Genomic DNA, 23,828 nt, shown 5'->3' on the forward strand with positions numbered 1-23,828 from the left:
GCAACACGGTTTGTGTTGATGTTAATTACAAAAGTAGCTCACAAAAGGGAAAGGAAATCAATATTTTTATTATTAATTCAATTTTAGTTTGTGACTATACAGCCTGCGAGGTTGGAAATGCAGATTTTACGTCACTGTTTTTTTTTTCTGTTCCCAAGCTTTTTTGAACAAGGATAGCAACTTTTAATTTTTCCTGGTCTGTAAAATGCTGATTTAAAACTGTGTGAAAGGTCATCATTCCTAACCCTCCCAAATGAAACATTTCCAGAACTGCTGTTGTAGCCCGGATAGCCTTTGCCGTTTGGATTGACAAGCGTTAAATAGCCTGGCGGTGGCTCCTATATGCTCTATTATCACAAGAGGACATATCGACTGTTCCTGTTTAATGCATCAAGACTCCTCTCGTAGCACCCTGTCTCTGGCCTTCATCTATGATTCATTTTTATTACCCATCATTCCCGGGACGCAGGCCCTCCGAGGATTCTACATGGCACGTGGGGCGGAGCGGAAGTTAGCTGACAGCTAATCTGCTCAATGGTGGATCGGTGTTATTTATTAGACCTCTCAGTCAATCCTGATTTGTTGACGGATGGTGCTGTGAGGGGATCAAATATTCAGTGTACATACACAAAACACATAATGTGAAGAAAGCAAGGTTACGGGGCATGCTCTGTTCACATCCTTCATTGAAAAATACAATAAAAGAAAAATTTATACCATTTCCACAACCCCCAACAGCGTGAATATGTCTGCACAAGTCAAAGCCAAGCTACCCAGCCTTTCTGTATTTTTCAGATTACTTTAAACAAAATCACTTTGACCAACATAGAGTGATTTTCTATGCTGACAACTCCCCTGCAGATAATTTCCCCTCTTGCCTCTCTGTGCATATTCCCTTTCTTCGCCCCCTATCAAATTTAATCACACTCAACTTTCCTCACTAACTGTGTCGGCGTGGCCAGTAAAAATGCAACACTACTGACAACAGCAGAACTCTATTAATTCCTCAACCACCATGGCTGCTGGTCCTATGTAATATTTGTCTTAGCGTGGAGGGGGGAGTGGAATATGTAAATTGTGTGAAATATGTTTCGGAATATCAACGATTTGAGATGCTTTCCCTGCGGCAGTAACCTGTTTATCTACACTGTATGTGTGTTCCTTTGCTCAGCATATTATTTGATTTTACTCAACCAACAGTTGTATCTTTCACATTGTATTCATGAAACATCTTGCATGAACGGATATGAGTTTTAACATTTGTTTGTTTATCTATGTTCATGTGCCACTTTCTATACATATACACACACACACACTTTTTTAAAATTCTTGATAACACAATGGATAAACCTTTCATCATGCATGCAAAAAATAAAAGGACATGGTGTTATATTGGATTGCAGTTTACTCAATTAATAACCATATAACACCCTGTGCACTGAATGACATATGAATTCATTACTGCATAGAAAGGCACCTTAATTAATTAGAAATGGTCAGGCACTTTAATGAATGGCCAATAAGTGTAATCTTAAAACGGCAATTTTCTGGTTTGAAATAAATAATCAAAACAAACAATTAAGAAAAATACAGTGCATGTGCTCCTAATTTTTCTAGTCTTTTTTGAGCACTTCATTCACTGTTCTGATTAATCGTATGATGCTGCAGTCTTTTTCTTTAGATATGCACCAGACTGAAATAACAAAAGAAAAATACCATCCTTTTTCACTAGATGCTGGGGTCTACACCTTTTTGACAATAAGACCATTAGGGTACATTTTTGTCATCATGATGCATGTACTGTATGTACTGTACTGAAATTCCGGAGCCGCGAGTGCATTTTAGGGCTTTTACTCAATAAATGGCTTCTAGAATCATAAATTTTTTTGTGCCGTGCAGTTAGGGGAATGAGGCTGTCTCTCGGTCTAAATCATTATGTTTTGAACTAAAAGCTGCATATCCACAAAACCCAATGCTAATGCATGCAGCTGCTCGCTCACTCACTTACACACAAAACAAAGCCTCCCGGAGACATAAGGTGTTTCAGAAACAATTGATGTATGGAAGCCTCCACTCTAAAGTCTCCCATCGAGGACACACGTTTATTCCACATCTGTAATAGTCCCTCCAAGCACTCACCAAAGACCAGAAAGGGCACATATCAGGAGGACAGTCTGGAGTGTTTCAGGCCTGTCAGCGTTTGACAGCGGCAACAATGAAAACCTACCAGAATAGGTGCAGGGCAGAAAAAGATTCTTGGCAGGTTTTTACTTTCACTCTATCTACCTCCATGTGACAGATGGGAGAGATGTCGTCTCATCCAAGGTGGCTTCTTGCACCTTCATTGTCCGAATTAATAAATAATCTGTGAAAATGTAGCATTATTGTAATGGCTTTCAGACAGCCTGGCTGTGATACCACAGCGGCATAGGCAAACTATCTCTTTAAAAATTAATGTGTGAAAGAATACGGGTTCCATTAGCTATCTTTTACATTTCCATTCCACCTTGTTCTCCAGCCTCATGCACTCAAGCTAAGTGTTGTGCACACCCAAAAGCACTGTGTGCGCAAATCTGTTGGAGTACATGGGGCCCTCCGTGGGATTTCATGAAGTCAAAGTATCGCAGAGAAAATTGTCGTCAAATTTCAGCTTTAGATGGCTGCTTATTAATGGCAAAAAAACAATTTAATTCTGCATTTGGTAACAGAATGAATTGGTAATTAAAAACAAATACTTGAATGCTTCTCCATCATGTTTATGTGTGTGAAAAGTGGGCGGCTTGTAAGAACACACATTTTCTATCAGAACAGTGACTGACTGTTTTGACTTATATAGGTATCAAGCTTGTGTTCTTTGATAGGAATGATGTGCTTTAACCAGTGTGAAAAGCCAGTAACAATGGGTTTCTGTCAAGCAAACAAGAATGGAAATGTCAGTGCTGTCAGAGTGGATACTGACCAAAGTTCTCCCTCTGTCTTTGGCTGCTTGGCTCTCCCTGTCTTTCTCCTGACAGAAACTCTATTTGACGATTTCAAAGAAGACTCTGTTTCTTCTATTATCCAAATATTCCAGAGCTTGATATTAGTTTGAGACCCAGACAACCCCCTTATGTCAGTGAGGTCCCATCGTGCATGTGTGAATCCAGTACCCAGAATGCAGTGAAACATTTATGCATGGCTTATTTCTATTTCATGGATTCTTCTTCTTCTTTTTATTACAATATTTCTGATGCAACGATGTGCAAATTGATCAAGCTGAATTATTCATTAATTGAAATAAAGCTACTGAGTCTAGATCAGAATGGCCTTCATCATACTCAATTGAACAATTATGGCACAGTATCTTATGTGTTTCTATGAGTTTAATTTTAGGAAAATGGCCATCAAAAACAGTGTTATGACATTAAGGAGAATATTAAGAGTCAGAAAATAAGTCAGGGGTAATTCATGAAATTGTGTTATTGTTATTTTAGAATGTTAAGTGGATGCATGCAGAGAGGCATCATAATGTATTGAAACTTATATTACACCACTGCTTTTTGGGGAGTAATAAAGAAACATGATTAGTCCGGCCCCGGAGAGCTGACTTGGAGTTATGCCTAATTCTCCAGTAGGCTCTTACTGCACGCTCATCACCTCAGGGATGATTGGTAATGTTTCTCTTTTCTCTTCAGGCATCGCAAATCACTTGAGCTGTAAATTAATAGCACAACAGATAGTAAGTCGGAAAATGAGAGTGCCGCTTACGCTCTGCATATTCATTTTCAAAATCATTTAATTGGTGAATGTGCAAATGAACGCACTTCAATTGGTGAAAATCGCGCAATTATCTCAGCACCGTCTGTGTTCATTCTTAAAACAATTTATCAAACAGGTTTGCATGTATATGAATCAAAATAGAACAGCTGCTGGTTGGTAAGGACACACTACATGGTAAGCCCTTCACACCTTATGAGGGGTCAACCAAAATAACATCTTGGGAAACTTTAATTGGATCAATCGTCAAGAAATAAGCAATTGTCACTGCAATGTAAATCATCAAATTCTTGAAAGCATACATTAAATTATTGTAATTTTGCCACGCTGGAATGTCTGTGGAGGTGAGTATTGGTCTTGACAGACCTATCACTGCTCCTGGTGGCATTTGCTTTTCACAGTCAAGCTCTTATCGCTGACTCCCTCACACACAAACAAACCAGGCCAGAGCTTTGAATGCTCCAGTAGGTGAGGATAAGCTATGGTTTCAGTCACACATATCAAATGCTTGACACAGCAACAGCAACAAAGGCTTTGAACATCCACTTTTGGCTTTAAGTCTTCAAATAGGGATTTGACAAGAGTAAGAGAGAGTGAGCCACAGGGAGATGGAAGGCTAATTCTTTGGGAACCTTTTTATCTTAAGACATATCCTTAATAATAAGGAAGTATTGTCAATTCCATATGGCACATTTAAATGTCAATATTGTTACATTGCCCTTATTGCTAATTCCCATGGTGGAAGATGACAGAAAGGTCTGATATTTTACTCAACTTAACGTAGTTATACCATATTGGGAAAATGTTTTATAATGCTATGTATAATATATTGTTTTTGTATTTTTTTTAAACGACTTTGGCTTAGACCTGTAGGTCATTTTTTGATATATAGCATTGACTTAGCATTGAATTGAAGTATAGCTTTACATACATGGGGTACTTGAATAATTTTACGTAGGCTACCTCATTGGTCGAGGATGGTCGAGAAAAAAACAGAAATGTATAGGTCGTTTAGTGACTTTGTATGTTTCATCATTTTTGTACCGTTTGCACAAGTGGGCTGCAAGTCATTTTAACAAGGAACGTTGACAGCTTTATTATTTATCTGACATAAAGCTGTTTTTACAACTCAACAACAACAATTTAACACTACCAAACATGTGTAAGAATACTTTTTTGCAAGGACGCAGCTTTAAAGGTATTAAAATTAATCTTTATCAACGGTTGTACAGAAACGTTAAACAACTGGTTACCTTTCTCTACTGACCAGGCTGCTACAACTCAGTTGAGAAAAATAGCTTGTAGATGTGGACGGTTCGAGTGACAGTGAAACATAATTAATGTAACCCTCTCTTGTTGCAAGCCCTTGTTCTTGAACCATGAATTATATGTTTTGTTAAATTTTGTCAGCGGAGAAAATGTTGTGAATTATTTGAAATTTCTTAGTCTGTTTAATCTTGTAGCTCTATAACTGTAGTTAGCTAGCTAGCTTATTAGCTAACTACAATTTTTGCATGCTAGTTTGGTTCTTCTGTGAAGTAACATCTTGTAACTAAGTTACAATTAGGGAAAGAAACTGACAGGGTCTGTCGCTTCAAGCCGAAGTAGGAGCACTTTTCTTATCCTCTCTACATATTTATGGCATCCCCATTTGTTACTTGTTTCAGGTGAATTTACATACAATGATAACTTGATCTCAGCCATCTCTACTTGCTAAAATCACCTTACTTTGAATGAAAGGGTTACTTTACAAGGTGGATCTTCAAAACAATCAATCCTTGAACTCAGTATCACAATCTAGTTGTCTTTTATACTTATAATGGTTTAATAATAAATTAACTTTTTAATTTGTATGGTCAAATAAACTATGTTCAAACAAACTAGCTGTGAGGCTATGTTGTGTGAAGTTGGTAAAAATGAATGTATAGTGACTAAGTTAACGTTTATGACCCTTGTGTGACCCGCTTGTGTTAAAATACTGGAAAATACATCCATGATACGTACTAGATGGGGAACATATAAGGAAGTATAAATGCTAGCGCGTTGAAAGAGATCATCATTAATGTCAGCACATCTCAAATGATCCTGAGTGTTCTTGCAAAAGGCTTAATGGAGCGCCAGTGCTTGATGATGATGGTGATAACTTCAGGATTGAGCTAAAACTCGTATTACAAATGAAATGACTTACACATCTTTCACATTAGCTTCAGTCTAGGAACATTACCAAAGCGATTTAAAGTGTGATCGTATAGTACAACTTACAGTTCCTGACCTTTGTACACTGGAGTGTCGAGCCACTTGCTCCCATCACCTTGCGTGATCCGAAGTTAATTTTAGAGAAATTAGTAGCAGCTTTAATGAAGCTTGTTGCCTGTTAAGTCAGGTCCTATAACTGTCTGACCATGTAGATATGACACATTTGCTGCCATTGCTTGAGCGCTGCAGCGTAACGAGAAAGAATTACACCCAAAGAAACTGACCGCTCACTTGAACAGTTTTATCCTTGATAGCCTCATGTTTGAAACAACTTCCAAGCCACCAAATCGTGGGACCTAAAACAAACCGTTTTACACACTCAAGTAATGTGCCACATGAGCAAAAAACCTAAATTGATGGAAAAAAGACTTGTTCTACTTTTGGATACTGAGCATGTACATTATCCCACTTAGCATTATGAACTTGCACTTTCAATGCTGTTGTAGAAGCTAAAATAAAATAAAATTGTACCAAAATGCTGTCAACTCAAAGATATTTTCATGCAGTATTAATGTGCAAATGCAGAAAAATAATAACTTCTGGAAAAGTTACTTATGCAGATGTGTAATATTAACACTAGTTGCTAACTGAATTAGGCACTGTACATTCATAAAGGCAAGGTGTCTTGAGGAAACCCCGCCCATTATCTTGATTGACATGCAGTTTTCATGAGTTAAGAGTTACTTAAGTAATTTAAATTACTTAACAATACTATAAATAGTTTTCAATATCTGTTAAATATTATTATTTTCATGGTCATTACAGTTAAAAATATATTTTTATAGTATAAAAAAGTGACTATTTGTCTTTCTCTGGGAAAGGCTGCATGTTTGTCATGCAACAATTTCTACTTTTTTCAAATTATTAAATCTAAAATAGTTTATTTTTTTATTTTTTATAAAACATCTCCTTTCATTTTCATGACTAATCAACACTGAACACCATGGTATATTTCTCACTCTGAAATCCAGTTTCAGCCTTGAACTCTGTGCTGATGTAATTCCTCCTCCTCTAACCCGGCGTGGAACATATGTTCTTGAAAATCACATTACTTTAAAATGTACTGAAGTGCTCCAAAGACATTTTCAATGATCTTTTTCATTATATGAATCTGAAAAGGCGTGTTTCAGTCTTTTTTTTTGGTCTCTTGCTGAAACGTGGAGAAAATAAATATGAGTGGCTCAATGTGAAGTGCAGTAAGGTAGAGGAACTATGATAAAGAGAGATAGAGGACAAGGACCTACAGACTCAACCTTGGTAGAATAAAATGGGATTTCATGTGACATTCGCATCTTAAGGGCTTTATTCCATGTAGACTTAAAAAATATATTTGACACAAAGTAAGGCGTATGTTAGCTGGGCTATTCTGCTTCACTGCACTGTGAGTGTTAATCATTAATGTCAAGGAATGAATGGGAAACCCGCTTGTGTGTGCTATATATGCAAGAAATCCCTTAAAATGAACTTATACTGTAGTTTTGTCTTAGACTCGCAGTAATAGGTTTTTATCTAAATTAAAATAACTCAAAACATGGTATCAAAGGAGCTTCATCAAATTAATTTAGATTAGTTTAGAAAACCCCACCACGATAACAATGATCTTCCTCTTGCACCCGCTCCATAAGAGCTTATCCGCGGGGCTAAAACGTTTTTGCCCATGACATGGACTGCTCTGGTTTCGGAGGCATGGCCGCTTGTAAAGGACACGTGAAAATGATGGCTGAACAGCTGAGCCAAGGTCACCCAAGTTCAGTCTCTACAGCCAAGATACTTACACTTAAAATACTAATAACTTTAGTGTAGCTGGCCAGTTCTCCTTTGTGCATGTCTCAGTCAGACAACATATGCAAGAAGGCTTTCATCCAAGTTAGCAGCTGCGTAGATGTTCTGCATGCAGGAAGTTTTCAAACATCTTTGAGGACAAATCGTTTTGTATTCAAGCGGACAGACTTATGTTGGGAGGCATGTCAACACTGGACCTGAGCAGCTCTTCGCCAATCCCCTTTGGTCTTTGTTAACATGCTTTTGAGTGCTACCGTCAATTTCCTTTCAGCTGTGTTCTTAAAGGTTTAATCACTTTGATTTTGCAGACTGAATGATAATAATTTTGTCCATGCATTTTTTAGGAGGCAGATGCTGGTGAAGGCATAATAAATGCATGTGTCCTTGATTAGTATTACCAGTCTAGTGCACGCTACAATATGTAGCCCGTTAGCACATAAGATGAAATCCTAACCTCGGGACAAGGACACGCTAGCTGTAATCAGGATTCACACAGCAATGACAAAAACTCACAAATGATTGATATGCCTTTATACAAACTAATTGGTTTATAGATAATGAATCTGGATGCATTATATAATATAACAACATTATATTCACAATAAAAAACAACCGCATTTGGACTTGAGCACAAATGTTGGATTAATATATATATATATTATATACATATTCATTTCCTCAATTCAGCAAGCAATATTGATATAAAAGAAGAAGTTTGACAGCATACAGATTAAAAAGGTAGTAAATTGAAGACCTGATCATTCTGAATGCACAATATCGAATGGTCTCCTCTGAACATGTATTCATTTGCTTTGTCAGAGCTGATATGACTCAGAAAACCTTGACAGTTGGGTTGATAGAGAGCTTTTGAGTTACAAGCCTGCCTGAATCTTCAATGTGTTAATATCTCTTGAAAAGAAATGACATACACAGAATGTAGAAATTGTGCACTTTAAAAGGAGCCCTTTGGCTCGTGCCACATGAATAAAAAGGAACTTGTTGGTCTGGAGATTTTATAACATTTCTCATGGCCATATTCGGTAGTTATATATATATATATATTCGTATAAAGGTACATACGAGGTAGAGATAGGTATATAACGTAAATTGTTTGTATATTCTTCTCGGTTGTACCTAAACATAGTGTTGCTAAAACATGAAAATAAAAAGCTCTGTGCACAGTGTGGAGCACAGCTTAGTGTAGGAGATGCCCCAGAGGTCACAAGGTTAACTGTCACTAACAAAAGATTTATTTCGATGTTTTACGGTGTGATGTTTGTTTTCTGGTGTGCAGCGGCGAGACATATGATATACTGCCATCTCTCATACCCTGTCAGACACTATGTCACTGTGGAGGTGTCAGTGTGTTTGTCTAAATCATAACGTCATCATTTTTTTCGACTACACAACTTAACATTTTTCCTTACGTTAAAGGTACCCCCCCAATCCAAACATCGTAAGACACATGTAAGACTACTTTGACGTCGTTTTGATCTAACTTGAGATGGGTAATGGGTCCAATAATATTCAAAAATGTTGTGTCTGAATTTCTGCATGAAACAAAATAAATTTAATGAAAATCCATATGTGTTTTATTGGGAATCCTTAAGGGAAGCGAGACGATAGCGGTGTTCGGTAAACGTCTGTCAGGAGCAGCTCCCAGGGAAAGGAGTGGACGGTGGATCGCTAGCGAATGTCCAACTGACATCCGACATTTACTGAGCCGAAACAGTTTCACACTCACATGGTAGGAAATCAACAGCTTTTGTCGGCCCACGTATTGATAAATGGATTATATTTCACCGCACACCCTAGTAAGTGAGGGGAATCTGCCTGTAGCGAAACACGCAAGCTCTGACAAACACCGGTTCCCTTGATCAATCAGTATAGATGCTGGAAAGCTCTATAAGTGCTTCAGTAAGGCTGGCTCAGAGAACGACACTGTGTAATAACAGCAAGCGCCGTGTAAACTAAGCGCATGCTCATCAGCTGGTTGACCAAGGTCAGACTAAAAATTCCAACACTTACAAAATGGGTGAGAAATAGAATCTGATAGATCTTAACAGAAAATACACGTTTGATGTTGGGATATATACTTGAAATGCCAATTTATCAAGAGCAAGGATCATTTCAGCTCGCTGGTCTTGAGGACAATCCCCTCGTTTATTTTCTGTCAACAAAATAAGCTAAAAGTACAGGTACCTCTCTTTGGACTGTGTTAGATGCTCACCATGTGGCATCAAAAAGTCATAATCCTTTATAATCTTTTAATAAGACAAAGAATTTAACATCAACATGTTATTCATAAGATTAAGCTGACATCACTTTGACTGTCTTTAAGCTTTAAGCTGAGCTGTTGACAAGAACATTAATAGAATATTTCTTTTCTCTCATATTTTGCAGATGTGTTGTGGCAGGCGTTATTTTCAGTTTCACTCTTTATCCTTTGAAAATGATCATAAAAACTGCAAACTGCTCTTCCGATTTAAGTTACACATGTCATTTCTGAGTTAGATAGAGCATAGACCAATATCCATAACCTTGAAGAAGAAGTCCAGTTCAAAATGCCATCAAGAGAATTTTTTTTTTAAAGAAGTGATGCTTTTGAGAGCCGCTGATCAATTCCTGAGGCCAAAGTGAGGGTTGTACCATCCCAGCACCCTGAGTTTTCCATCAATGGTATTTGAGTGTTGTTTTTGATTTCCGTGCTCTCATCCACTTTTTGTGATTTTCTACATGACTCCTGATAACCTCCGCAACGGCTTCAATTAAATCATTCTAAATCTGATTTGATGTGCCGGTAAACACCTCCAGGAGAATAAATGTGAGGCGAAGTTGTCGTTTCGTCTGCTGTATGTCAATCCGTAGGCTTAGAACACTAGACATGATGTAATGATACTTGAATTGCCAACTTTAATACAATACTTGCAAAAATCACAATATTTGTATTTGGAATTTCTGATACAACAGACATAATCCTGTTGGCATAGAATCTTGACTATTAAAGAAAAGAAAAATATAAAAATGCCAAAGTAATGCGGCGCACCTTGAGAGCAAAATGAAATATCTAGATTTTCGATTGGGAAATACCGAAGGCTATGCGACGATAACGGGGGATAAGAGAGCACTGTGGGTGAGAGAAGGCGGGGCTAAGTGGGGCAATGCAGACGTGTGAAGTGTTTCAGGAGCGAAAACAGTGAGTAAAACAGCTGTTACAGGTGTTTCGAATATGCAGATCATTATTTACGTATGCACTCATCACTGGTTGTCCACAAATCCAAAATGTCAATTCCAAGTGTCAAAACACTCTGTGTGCAAAAACAGGTGCGAGACAAGTCAAAGTCGACAACTCGAGATCCCATCTCTGACGCAGTGTCAGACGTCGACCGAGAGTACATGTCACCTGGTGTAACGGATGTGTTCTGTGCATGCATGAAGTCAACCCTGCAGAAGACAATAAAACATAAATAGTGCCTTCTGGTGTTTATTTTGCACCTCAGCTTCCTTCAACAGCGTAACCGATCTGTCTAGCAAAATAATTATGACAAAAGGGGGAAAACCCACAACCCCAAGTAAACAAAATAAATAACCGAATGACAACAGTCATTAAAACAAAAGAAAAAAAAAAAGACACGTACCTGCAGAAGACAATAAAACATAAATAGTGCCTTCTGGTGTTTATTTTGCACCTCAGCTTCCTAGAGGAGAAGATATGAGTCAGTGCCACCGGATGTAGCTAGTACAAATGGCGCCAAATTAAACAACCACCAAAAGTATATTTAACATCTAAAACAATGGCACTTCGTCAGCTGGATGTCGTAATATTAATAACGTAATGTTGCTCACAGTAATGGTCGCTGATACAATTACGTTTTTTATAAAGAACATAACAAAATAGTACGACATCATTTTCCCCACAACCTACCTTCAACAGCGTAACCGATCTGTGAAGGAAAAAAAAGGACGGGACTACGGAAGCCCAGGAGGCGCAAAAGAGACGTAACGCAACTTCCGCCAAAACAGATCCAACTCATCGAAATAAAATTCACACACACACTAATAACTAATAACCAAAAAAACAAGAGATGACACATTGAAAAAGACAACATGTATTTCTGTTACATTCACCCCCACTGAATTTTATCAAAGATGAGCACTCAATACTGATCGCATTCCAAAGAAAACATTTCAAATTTACAACTTACAAAGGGCCAACATCAACAAAACCATCAAAAATGTATCCCATAAGGATGAAGTGGTACGAGAGCAGAGTTTGTCTCTCAACCCAACAACTGGCAACAGGGTGCCTTGTACACCCCACAAGGCCCAAACACAAAGTGCAATGCAGTACAGACTCATAACGAAAAAAAACAAAACAAGTAACAGTCTGTAACCTGGAGTTACAAACAGCCTCATGGCTACTCATGAACAACATCCTGCCTGGACATTGTCTGTATAAGCCTATTTACAGGGTTGATTAAACGCCCAAATCTCGACCTGACCGGGGCATTGAAACGACCACAGTGTTCAGGTGCGATCTGAACCACAGTATGCAAAGAGTCAGACGCATTATCTGTCTGTGTCATGGTATCAAGCGCAGCAGTCAAAGGACAAGAATCAGAAGTCGCAGACTGATCAGTGGGGTCGTCTTCAAGTGAGATAGTTGCGTTCTTGGGATCCGAAGCAACAGTTGTCGCATCAACAGTTCCCGCCTCAACCAGACTTGGCCCAGACAACTGAGTAATCCATTCAATGGTTCTGCTCTCCGAATCCACAGGCACTGCATCAGCAAGAGGGGCCTGTCCATCTCTCACCGTCTCAGGAGATCCACTGTCACTTTCAATGCCAAAGCTTTCATTAGCCACACTACGAGACTCACCCCCTCTCTCAGACAAAGCGTCTTCAGCCTCGTCACCATCATCTCCTGAAATGGAGGATCCTGTTCCAAGCAAGGATGAGGCCAGATCAGATATGTCACATGTATCTCCCACAGGAAGAAAATTGACCAGCATCAGCAGATTCCTGTGAATCACCTTCTCCCGTCCAGTGGTTGTATCACAGATTCTGTACGTGTGTGTCTCCGTATTCACATCTACCACAGTGTAGACGGTCGAGTCCCACCTGTCAGCGAGCTTCTTTTTACCCCTCTCCTTTCTGTTGGCCAAGAGCACCCTGTCACCGATCTTTATATTGGATCCCTTTACTTTCTTGTTATACAGCTGGGCGTGTCGATTCTGCTCTTTTGTAGCATGAACCTGAGCAATAACCATTGCTTCTTTGAGATCATTGGCGAGACACGCCACATACTTCTCATAACTCACCACAGACGAGTCATGAAGAACAGCACGAAAGAGGACATCAACAGGTAGACGAGGGATCCGGCCAAACATGAGGTAGAATGGGGAATAACCTGTCGTCTCATGTTCCGTGCAGTTGTACATGAACGTCAAAGTCTGCAAACGTCGTGGCCAGTCAGCCTTTTCTTCCGGGGGCAACGCTCGAATCATACCACCCAGGGTCCGATTGAAACGCTCCACACTCCCATTCCCCATTGGGTGATAAGGGGTCGTGTGTGATTTCTTGACACCAGAGATCCTGAGAAGCTCACTAATCAGCAGACTCTCAAAGTTAGCCCCTCGATCGCTATGGATACGTTCCGGGAATCCAAAAACACAGAAATACCGGTCCCATAGAACCCTGGCCACCTGTTTAGCTGTCTGGTCCTTACATGAAAATGCTTGAGCCATCCTCGTGAAATGATCAGTTATCACCAGAACGTCGACAGACCTGTTTTTTGAATCCTCAGCCGACCAAAAGTCAATGCAGACCAACTCCAGCGGTCGAGTTGTCATTATACTCTCCAGGGGGGCCCGCCCTTCAGGCTCGACTGTCTTGCTTACGATGCATCGCTGACAATGACGAACGTAGTCCCTTACGTCTCTGTCGAGGTTCGGCCAGAAAAACCTTTGTCTTGCCAAGTTGAGACTCCTGGACTGAGCTTGATGTCCAGCCCTATCATGGATCCCTTGCAGAACCTCAGTCTTCAGTGAGTCAGGAACAATGTATTGAAAACGCTTTGCTTTGGTCTTCTGATCTCTTGAAGTCCTGTACAGTACACCATCCTTCACAGTCAACCTATCCCAGTGTTTCAGGTACCTTGTGACCAGAACAGACTCTTTGAATCGTTCCCTTCTAGAAGGCCTCCGATGTCTCTCAACATAAGACAGAACACGAGAGAGGGTTCTGTCTCTTGACTGCATATCGCAGAGGTCCTTCACAGTGTAAGCAGGTAAGGCGTCTTGTCCAGGAAACAACTGAGGTAAGTGCTGCAACACCTCAACGGCACGAAATCTCGGGCCCTCATCCCATTCAATGTGTGACTGTAAGACAGCGGACACGTCCTCCTTGGCAACAGACTGAATGTGCATGCGCAGTGGGCTGCATCCAGACTGGCCATTGTCACTGAAAGGGGAGGGCTCCCGGTTATGACTGGATGACCGAAAAGCATTTTGGACAGAGAAACTCGACATGTCTTTGACTTCTGTGAGGAGGCCCGCATAAGGTTCAGCGAGCAGCCTATGACCAACACTCGCCTTGACAAACGGCACACGGCTCAGGGCATCAGCTACAATGTTCTGCGTCCCAGGAACATATTTGATATCAAAGTCATAACTCGCCAACTTGGCAACCCAACGTTGCTCACAACAGTCTAGCTTCGGCTTTGTCAGAATGTGCGTCAACGGGTTGTTATCTGTCCAGACAGTGAATTTGTGGCCTTTCAGCCAATGACTGAACTTTTCGCAGATCGACCACTTCAAGGCTAGAAACTCCAACCGATGAGCCGGGTAGTTCTTTTGAGACCGAGATAACGACTTGCTGGCAAAAGCGATAGGTCTGGCATTTGCCTCACCCTCCTGGATTTGGGACAGAACCGCACCAATGCCATCCAAGGACGCATCAGTGGACAGCATGAAGGGACGGTTAAAATCGGGGTGAGCTAAGACAACACTGTGGAGCAGTGAGACTTTCAGACTTTCAAAAGCCTGTCCCTGCTCAGATGTCCAATCAGCCGCATACAGCTTCCTGCTCAACAGTTTTTTTGGGGGGGTTTGTTTACCTCTCCTTTTTGCACCTTTCAGCAGGTCAAATAGCGGCTTGGCCATTGCGGAGTAACCAGGCATGAAGTGTTGATAGTAATTTATCATCCCTAAGAAGGACCGTATGCGTTTCGGGGACGGAGTCACACCATCAGACTCCATGAGGTCAGTGCTTACCATGTTAGTGATGCTCTCAATCTTGCTAGGGTCTGTTGAAACACCATGCTCATCAACAATGTGGCCAAGAAACTTTACAGACCTCCTGAGGAAAAAGCACTTCTTAGGGGATAACTTCAAGTTGTGTCGACACAGCTTCTTAAACACCATCTCCAAGCGCAGCAAGGCAGTCTCCTCATCAGGTGCAAACACCAGCAAGTCATCCAAGTAGCATAAAAGACTCAAATAGTTTTGGTCACCAAAAATGCTCGTCATCATGCGCATAAAGCTCCCGGGACTGTTGCAGAGACCCTGCGGCAGACGGTTGTACTCGTACAGACCCATGGGGGTGGTGAAGGCCGAGTACTTCCTGTCGTCTTCGTGAAGTGGCATATTGTAAAACCCGGAGGTCAGGTCCATTGTGCTAAAAAGGCAGTTCCCCCCCAGCGCTGCCAAGCAGTCTGCCTGGTGGGGAAGAGGATGAGCATCCTTCAGTGTCCTTTTATTCAACCAGCGAAAATCTGTACAGATGCGTAGATCCCCGTTCTTCTTCCACACAAGCACCAATGGTGAGGCGTATTCACTGGTTGACTTTCTGATGATCTCCTTTTCCTCCATCTCGCTTAGTACCAGGCGCAGCTTCTGGTACTGACCAGGGGGCACTCTCCTGTACGGGAGTCTGAACGGTCGGTTATCTGACAGGTGTATGCGATGTACAAAGTCTTTTGCCTCTCCACAATCAAGATGGTGGCGCGAAAAGATGTCCTCATACTGCATGACAAGATCAGCCATCTTCTTCTTACAGTTCACAGACACTTCGCACGACTCAATGTCAACAGCACTGAGCCCAATTGAACCCAGCTTTTCTTTGGCACAGCCTGTATCAGCAGTAGGAGGCGTGACTGATTGGGTGCAACCTGCCACCTCTGTCAGTTCAGTAACATCCATGTCCTCAAGCGCTGCACATGTAAAAACATCGGCTACCTTTGCATTTCGCCTCAAGAGCACAGGTCTGTCGGATGTATTGATGAGCTTCAGCGGAACCTGCCTGTCCCCCCAAAGTGTGGTTACAATCTTTGCGACCAGAACACCTCTGGGAGCCGAACGGGATGAAGTAGGCTCTGTCATGACGGTGCTTCCTGGAGAAATAGGAGTGTTCTTAGGTAGTTTTCCCCAGATGAGGTATTCACGGCCAGGCTCGAGACAGGTAGCTGAGTTACACCTGACTGTACCAACATTGTCAGGAACATGACTACCTCTCCATGGACTCAGACCTGAGAGCATAGACAGGAAACGTTCAGTGTCTGTGTCTCTGTCTGGGCAAGGGCCAGACACTGTCCTCCAATAGGATTCACAGAATTTAGACTGATGTAGGATGTATTTTATAACATTCGTCCCTATTATTAACTCATCATACTGTCCCGGGACAACAAGTGTTGGGACAAACATCTTGCAGCCATACACTTCCATCTCCACACCAAAAGCGCACTTGGGCCTCACACGAAGTCCACCACATCCCACAAGAACTACATTGACATCAATCTGGTTTTGGTCAGTTATCACTCCAGCTTCTCTCAGTCTCATCTCAGCTGTTTCACTAATACTACACGCCATGGAGCCACTGTCCAACATGCCACCTACTGTAACTGTCCCACCCACTACCGCACGTGTGTAGAAAAGACTGTCACTACTACCAACTCTGTGAATATTCTGGAAAACAACAACTTCAGACTCATCACACGAGTCTCTCACAGATGTGTACACCGTTTCAGCATCAGACATGTCATCTGTTTGGGAGTTTGTTGTGTGACCTGTATTGCCTCCCTCCGAATACAAGTCGTCTAGTTTCCCTCTGCCTGGTATTGGGTTGAGTTTTTGGCAGGGCAGTTCAGTTTGGTGTGGCCAGGAGCGTGGCAGGAAAAACAAAGTCGGTCAGACATACAGTGTGAAATGGTGGTGTGGCTCGAGTCATTACAGACCTTACAAAATGCCTCTCGGGAACGCTTTTCACGGGAGACATGCTGCAACCGCCCACCAAGAGTTGGATGTAAAGTGTTGCGCGGCTGCATTCTCTCCATCATCTCCTGAAACATGTCAACCATACGGGTGAGAAGCCTCTCTTCCGACTGTGGGAGATTATTTCCATGACAGGACTCTCCTTGAACTGGGACTGATGATGGAGAAGGGCAATTAGGATGACACACTTGATGCTGAACTTGGAGAGGAGGAGGCAAGGGAGTCGCAGTAAGGCACTGCGCAGACACCACCATATCAGTCGGTGACGTACTAGGCTGCCCAGGGGTGACTGCAGTGATGTAGTTTTTCAGTTGTACAGTATCAGCGCCACCACCACGAGCCCTCAACTCACGCTGATAATCATCAATCCTTAACTGAACATCCCGCGAGGTCCATTCGTGAAGTGGTTTAAACTTTAGAGTGCAGGACAGTTCTGGATCAGGGCAGTGTTTGACAAACATGAGAGCCACTTCATTGTTCATGTTCTCCGTCCGCTTCCCTTGTCTGCGCAAGCCCTCAAGCGCAAGGTCAGCAGCTTTGTTTAATCTTATCCAGTAGTCAACTGGGTTTTCTCTATGCTGGGGCAGAGTAGCATAGAAGTCTGCAAGGGGAAGACATGAAGGAGCAGCACTGAAATACTGGAGGAGAACATTATATATCCGTTCAGGTTCCTGTTCGACGTCAAGCGCAAGATCACTGCGCAAGGCAATCTTCACCACATCTCTGGCTTTGCCCATTAAATGACACATTACTTCCTCTGCTTGGTCACAAACAGGAATCTGTCGTTTTCTGAGATGTGTTTTAGTCATGTCAATCCAGTCCTGGACTGGATATCTGTCGGTACTGTCCCCTCTGAATGTCTGAAGTCCTTTATCAGAGTTCACATGAACTGTCACATGTGGAGGACGGTCATGTTGATCGACATTACTGTGTGTGGTCTGGGAAGTAGCAGTCTGGTGCTCATTGGTCATGTTTACAACACCAGCTGACATTAACTTTTCGACAATGGACTCACCAATCTGGGCACCTAACTGCCCTACCATGGTAGTGAGATGATGTATGACATCAACATCACTGTCAGGAGTAGACGTAAGAGGACCCCCCGTTAACCCACCAACAGGAGTACAATTTGGGCTCTGACCTAACCCCGTGTCACGGCTATCAGGTGTTAGTTTAGGGTATCCCACATTCCTACTGCCAGCGATATGACTGAGCCAAACACCCCTGCCCTTTGGCAGACTTGGGCTAGCAAACTCATCCATATTTACGGCCGTTTATATCCAATAGATGCACTTGCGTTGTGTATTTAGAACCAAAACCCAACAAAAACGAAAGATAATAAGAATAAGGAGAGGGGTATATATATTGAATTATCAAAAGTGGATAAACAATTTGAAACACTATGTCCTAGTTCACAAAAAAAAAAAAAAAACTTGATATGACCACAGAAGAGTGCAAAGGCAGATCAGGACATCAGCACAGCATCCACGGCGACGAGCATCAAGCTGATCTGATGATCCGGGTCACGGCACCAATGTAACGGATGTGTTCTGTGCATGCATGAAGTCAACCCTGCAGAAGACAATAAAACATAAATAGTGCCTTCTGGTGTTTATTTTGCACCTCAGCTTCCTTCAACAGCGTAACCGATCTGTCTAGCAAAATAATTATGACAAAAGGGGGAAAACCCACAACCCCAAGCAAACAAAATAAATAACCGAATGACAACAGTCATTAAAACAAAAGAAAAAAAAAAAGACACGTACCTGCAGAAGACAATAAAACATAAATAGTGCCTTCTGGTGTTTATTTTGCACCTCAGCTTCCTAGAGGAGAAGATATGAGTCAGTGCCACCGGATGTAGCTAGTACAAATGGCGCCAAATTAAACAACCACCAAAAGTATATTTAACATCTAAAACAATGGCACTTCGTCAGCTGGATGTCGTAATATTAATAACGTAATGTTGCTCACAGTAATGGTCGCTGATACAATTACGTTTTTTATAAAGAACATAACAAAATAGTACGACATCATTTTCCCCACAACCTACCTTCAACAGCGTAACCGATCTGTGAAGGAAAAAAAAGGACGGGACTACGGAAGCCCAGGAGGCGCAAAAGAGACGTAACGCAACTTCCGCCAAAACAGATCCAACTCATCGAAATAAAATTCACACACACACTAATAACTAATAACCAAAAAAACAAGAGATGACACATTGAAAAAGACAACATGTATTTCTGTTACACTGGCACAAGGTGGATCTTTGCTTCATCACTGATCATTCTACACAGATTCAGAACGGTGCCGGACTGAAGTTTATAAATTGCAGAAAAATAAAATTAGGAAGAACTGTTCTCACTAGAACCTAAAGTATGAGACCCACGCTTTTCACTGACATTATCTGCCTAAATAAAAGGTTAAAGAAATATATAAATCATCAAACGAAAGAACGTTTTCTGTATTTTATTTTGACTCGCATTGGGCCGCTTTATCATATTCATCTGAGGTACTGCAACATGCCTGTCTGACAGTCTGCCCAAGGTTGTTGCTCTTTAATTTGGCACGGACTGTCTAATCAGATCAGTCGGCGAGAAGATGGCTGTCGCTGATGTCAAGGAAAGGACAGCTCGACAGAGACACGGAGATAGACAATGGAGGGAAGTGAAAAAATAACTAAGGCTTTTGAGAAAAAAATATATAAAGCTTTCCATGTCTAACAATCGAACAGTACAGTTTGCACGGTTTGAGTGGCCAAGAAAATTCATAAAAAAATGACGTTTTCTCTAAAACATACACTCGCCTTTCCCTGCAGATCTTGCAGTAGTTGATGGAAACGTGCCCTTGACACTCCCGATGTGAGCTGTGATAACGGATGTTGGTGCAAATCAGTTTGCTAGTTTAATGATTAGATGAGGTAAAGAACTTCATAAAGCATCACTGCTGGTATTTGTGTCAATGGCTCTTGAGATGCATTTTTAATGCATCTGCAACTTCACAGACCTGTTATACAAAATCCAGCAGTTCTATCACATCAGCAGACCGTGGTACTATCATCTGAATCATTAAGCCACATTAATGAGGCATAATATTCAGTGTGCTTTTCTGTCCAAGGTTCTTGCTTGTGGAGGTTAAACTCAACGAATACTGAGTATGTGTGCACAAGTTTTTAAAAGAAAAAGTCACCGATAGGGTTTATTAGATATTAACCCCAGGAAAGGACTGATCCTAATTATATGTATCAAAGCAGTTCAAATACAAATTTTTTGAAAACTTTTTTTGCTCTGTTTGGCCTTTGGCTGCGTTTTCTCATGCATGTTTTCCCAGTAAGTCACATTGCATTTTCATGGTTATGTATTCATGTACCTGGTTTTGGTTTTACAACGGCAAGTACACTCAAGTGACCTCATTAGCATTGAAAATTACCTGGTTATGAGAGATATTCCTTTCTCAGGGACGTTGGATCTACAGCACTGTGCCTTTGTATCATCAACACTCTTAACTTTGAAACATTCCCCTTTAGATTCATGTCTCAGTTTGCTTTGCGAGTCAAGGTCATGTCAATGATAGATTGGACTTTGCTTTCGTGCCTGAATATGAGACCCCCTTTATCTCTAAAAAGCACTGCCTTAAGGTTCTAAATTGAGAAAACAGCCAGAGTCTCATTTCCTCAACCATCTGAGCATAATAAGTATGAGCTGTTCAATGCCATTTATGTGTAGATCTGCTGGAGTGCAGAGATGGAGCGCAGGTACCGCCGAGGACCCATTATTTCAGTCCCCCACAGCTTAAGGGAATAGCAAAGGTGCCTCTGCACGTACCTCAGCACATTTCCTGCATTTCAAAGAAAAGTGTAAGACATATGTATATATCTATGTATATAGTGATGTATAAAATACTACTTTTACTTGATCCCGTAGATTTAAACACGCCCAATGAGTTATAAAGTATAGTTAATATCCTCTGCTTAAGTGTGTTTGGTGTTGAATTCAGTATTTCTAAAAAGGCATTCATCACACATGTAGATACAAATGCTGTCAAACATTACACACATAGTATACAAAGTATATTGGCATGACAAACAAATTGTGCGCAACAAGAGCTCGCGATTGGTGAACGTTAAACAATGACACGCTCACAAATCATCCATATCAGAGAAGTTCGTAAAAGCCTCAATCAAGCAAGTGCCCTGGTCATCGCTGACCTCATCACAAATCACAATGAGCATGCTCTGTTCCATGGCGTGCTCCAGATTTGATGTTATCTGCATCGTGTGAGATAACTGAAGCTCTCACGACTGCATCCAACAGCGGATACATGAACGCCTCGCTCTCATGCTTAAACCCGTCATTAGCATTCCTTAATGTAAGAATTGTTCTTCACGCAATAGCCTCACTGAGCATCTAATGTCAGGTTCATCTTCCCATCTTGACCTGCTCTATACTTTTGCACTAAATCCCTCGTAGGTCATTTTAAAACCGCCGTTGTGGCTTTTCTTGCTGCTACTGCGTTCATTTTGTTGCCCTGTATTATAATCTAGTATTGTTGTATAATTAGGCATCTATACTATCCCATAACCATGCCATCCCCTTTTCTTGATTAATACATATCATTTGTGGATGCATGATTGGCTCAGCTCATTGTATTCTTTTATTTGTGTTTTGAAGTCAAAAGATGACTTATCAGATCTGATTATTACATGATTCAGCTATTTACTCATATTCATGTATTCACCTAATTCTTCACGCTAAGATAGTCTACTTTTACTATATATTTATTTCCATTGTATTTTCTATTATCCTTGCCTTATCTGACAAACCAAAATATACATGTAAGATATCTAATTTTCCAGCTTTTGGCATTTGGAAAAACAATTTTTGCCTGAAGTACTGGAAGCCTATTTTTTTCATAATTTTTCATAACTATTTTTGACATCATTGAAAAGGTCTATAGGACTGTAATGGGTCACCGTCATTATATGCAGCACAGAATGTGAAAAGGAACGTAGTAGCTAATCAGATTAATATGGACAAAATATTTCATATATTCTGAACTAAAATCTATGCAACAGCTCTATTTTAAACTGAAACTAAAAATTCCTCATCTATTTTTGAAGAGTCGAGTCCTTTTGTCTTTTCTATCATATTCTATTTCTAGTAATGGTTGCGAGAACCTCTTTTCCATAACCCATGGATGGAGTGTTTCTCCCGTTATAACACTAACGATCCTAGATATAATCTTGATGGTGTTTCTTATCCCGAGACAAAGCCACAAGGCTTTCTTAAACATCAATTCAACATTAGAATTTGGCAAAGGCAAAGTGCTATGTGGGTTACAAAGACCGATTGTTATAAATCCCAATGCAAAGGTTTCACACATGGGCGAGTTAATGAGCACAATGTAGGCTGCTGCTCTCTGACACCAGAAACAAGTTATGATCTGTTGTCTAAGGCTCCTGCAGAGCCTTTGACCCACACTTTGTTTACCCCATTGCAGTACATGATTCCCACCTCGCTGTGTCTCACACCAGTAGGTTCTTCTCGTTACTAATGACAGCCCTGGCCTGAGAGAGGGTACTTAACCAACAACTGGCATTTGGCACTGTTTTATCATTAGACACGCGTGTCTCTAAAATGCAAGCTCCAAGGGGCAGAATAATCACAGAAACCATTTCTTGCTGTTGTTAAATAGTCTGACTCCAAGGTTGGGTTGAAATGCCACCAATGCAGGTCGGAAGATGGAGAAGCTCAGCATGCTACTAAGATGCCAGTAAGTGCTTCCACAAGCCCATATGGTTCATGCGACCATGTCTGAGTCATCATTGTCAGAACAACTTTTCCGGTGCGTGTTTTGCCTGATCTCGTGTGGGAATGCTATGTACGGAGCATTCAAATAAGGGCAAGGAACATTTTGTACAGTGAGCAGCTGTAGATTTAGAATCGTATCATCATGTTAATTTAAAACAATTAAACATACTCCTATGACTCAATGTTTTAACCACACACTTGCATCATTATTTCAAATAGTTCAACAAGTTGTGTTTTAAAAGTTGTGGCTGCAAATGATGATTGATTCTATTATTGATTGATAACATATTTTTTTAATCTAATACTTACTTGCCTTGCAACAGTTGCAGAATCAGTCAAGTAATTGATTAATTGATTATTGGTAACACAATAATCATAGTTACACCAACAACACACTGTATACTGCAGTATTTTCGGCATATTTATTGCGAAGCCATGGTTTCAAATTTTGAATGACAATCGCTTTTCAATGTCATTTTCTGTTCATTTATACTAAATATACTCCTACTATTATTTTTTACCAGATATTCAAATGACAACCTTGAAACACTTTGTCCTGCCCACTTAAGTTTGATTAGGAATTCAAAGCCTTAGTTGCTGAGCTGGTGTTATGATAATGCACAGCACCCCTCTGTGATATACCAAATTGGTTTTGACAACAGGCTAGCTTTTATATTCACACTGCCCCGAGACCATATATTTAACATACAACACGCATCACACATAATCCCTCCCCCCTTTACGAGGGGAGATGGGTAACCACTGCTTGAACAGATGTGAGTAGCCAAGAAAATTCATGAAACAATGTCGTTTTCCCTAAAACCTTCCAGTTGAGGGAACCATGCCCTTGACACTCCCAACGTCAGCTGTGCTTTTGTCACTCAGAACTGCAAATACATTATGTGCTGCAGACATCTTGGATGTTAATGACTAGAGGGGGTAGTAACCCCCCCCC

The sequence above is a fragment of the Pungitius pungitius genome, chromosome 2, assembly GCF_949316345.1.
Source record: "Pungitius pungitius chromosome 2, fPunPun2.1, whole genome shotgun sequence".
Classification (NCBI taxonomy): Eukaryota; Metazoa; Chordata; class Actinopteri; order Perciformes; family Gasterosteidae; genus Pungitius; species Pungitius pungitius.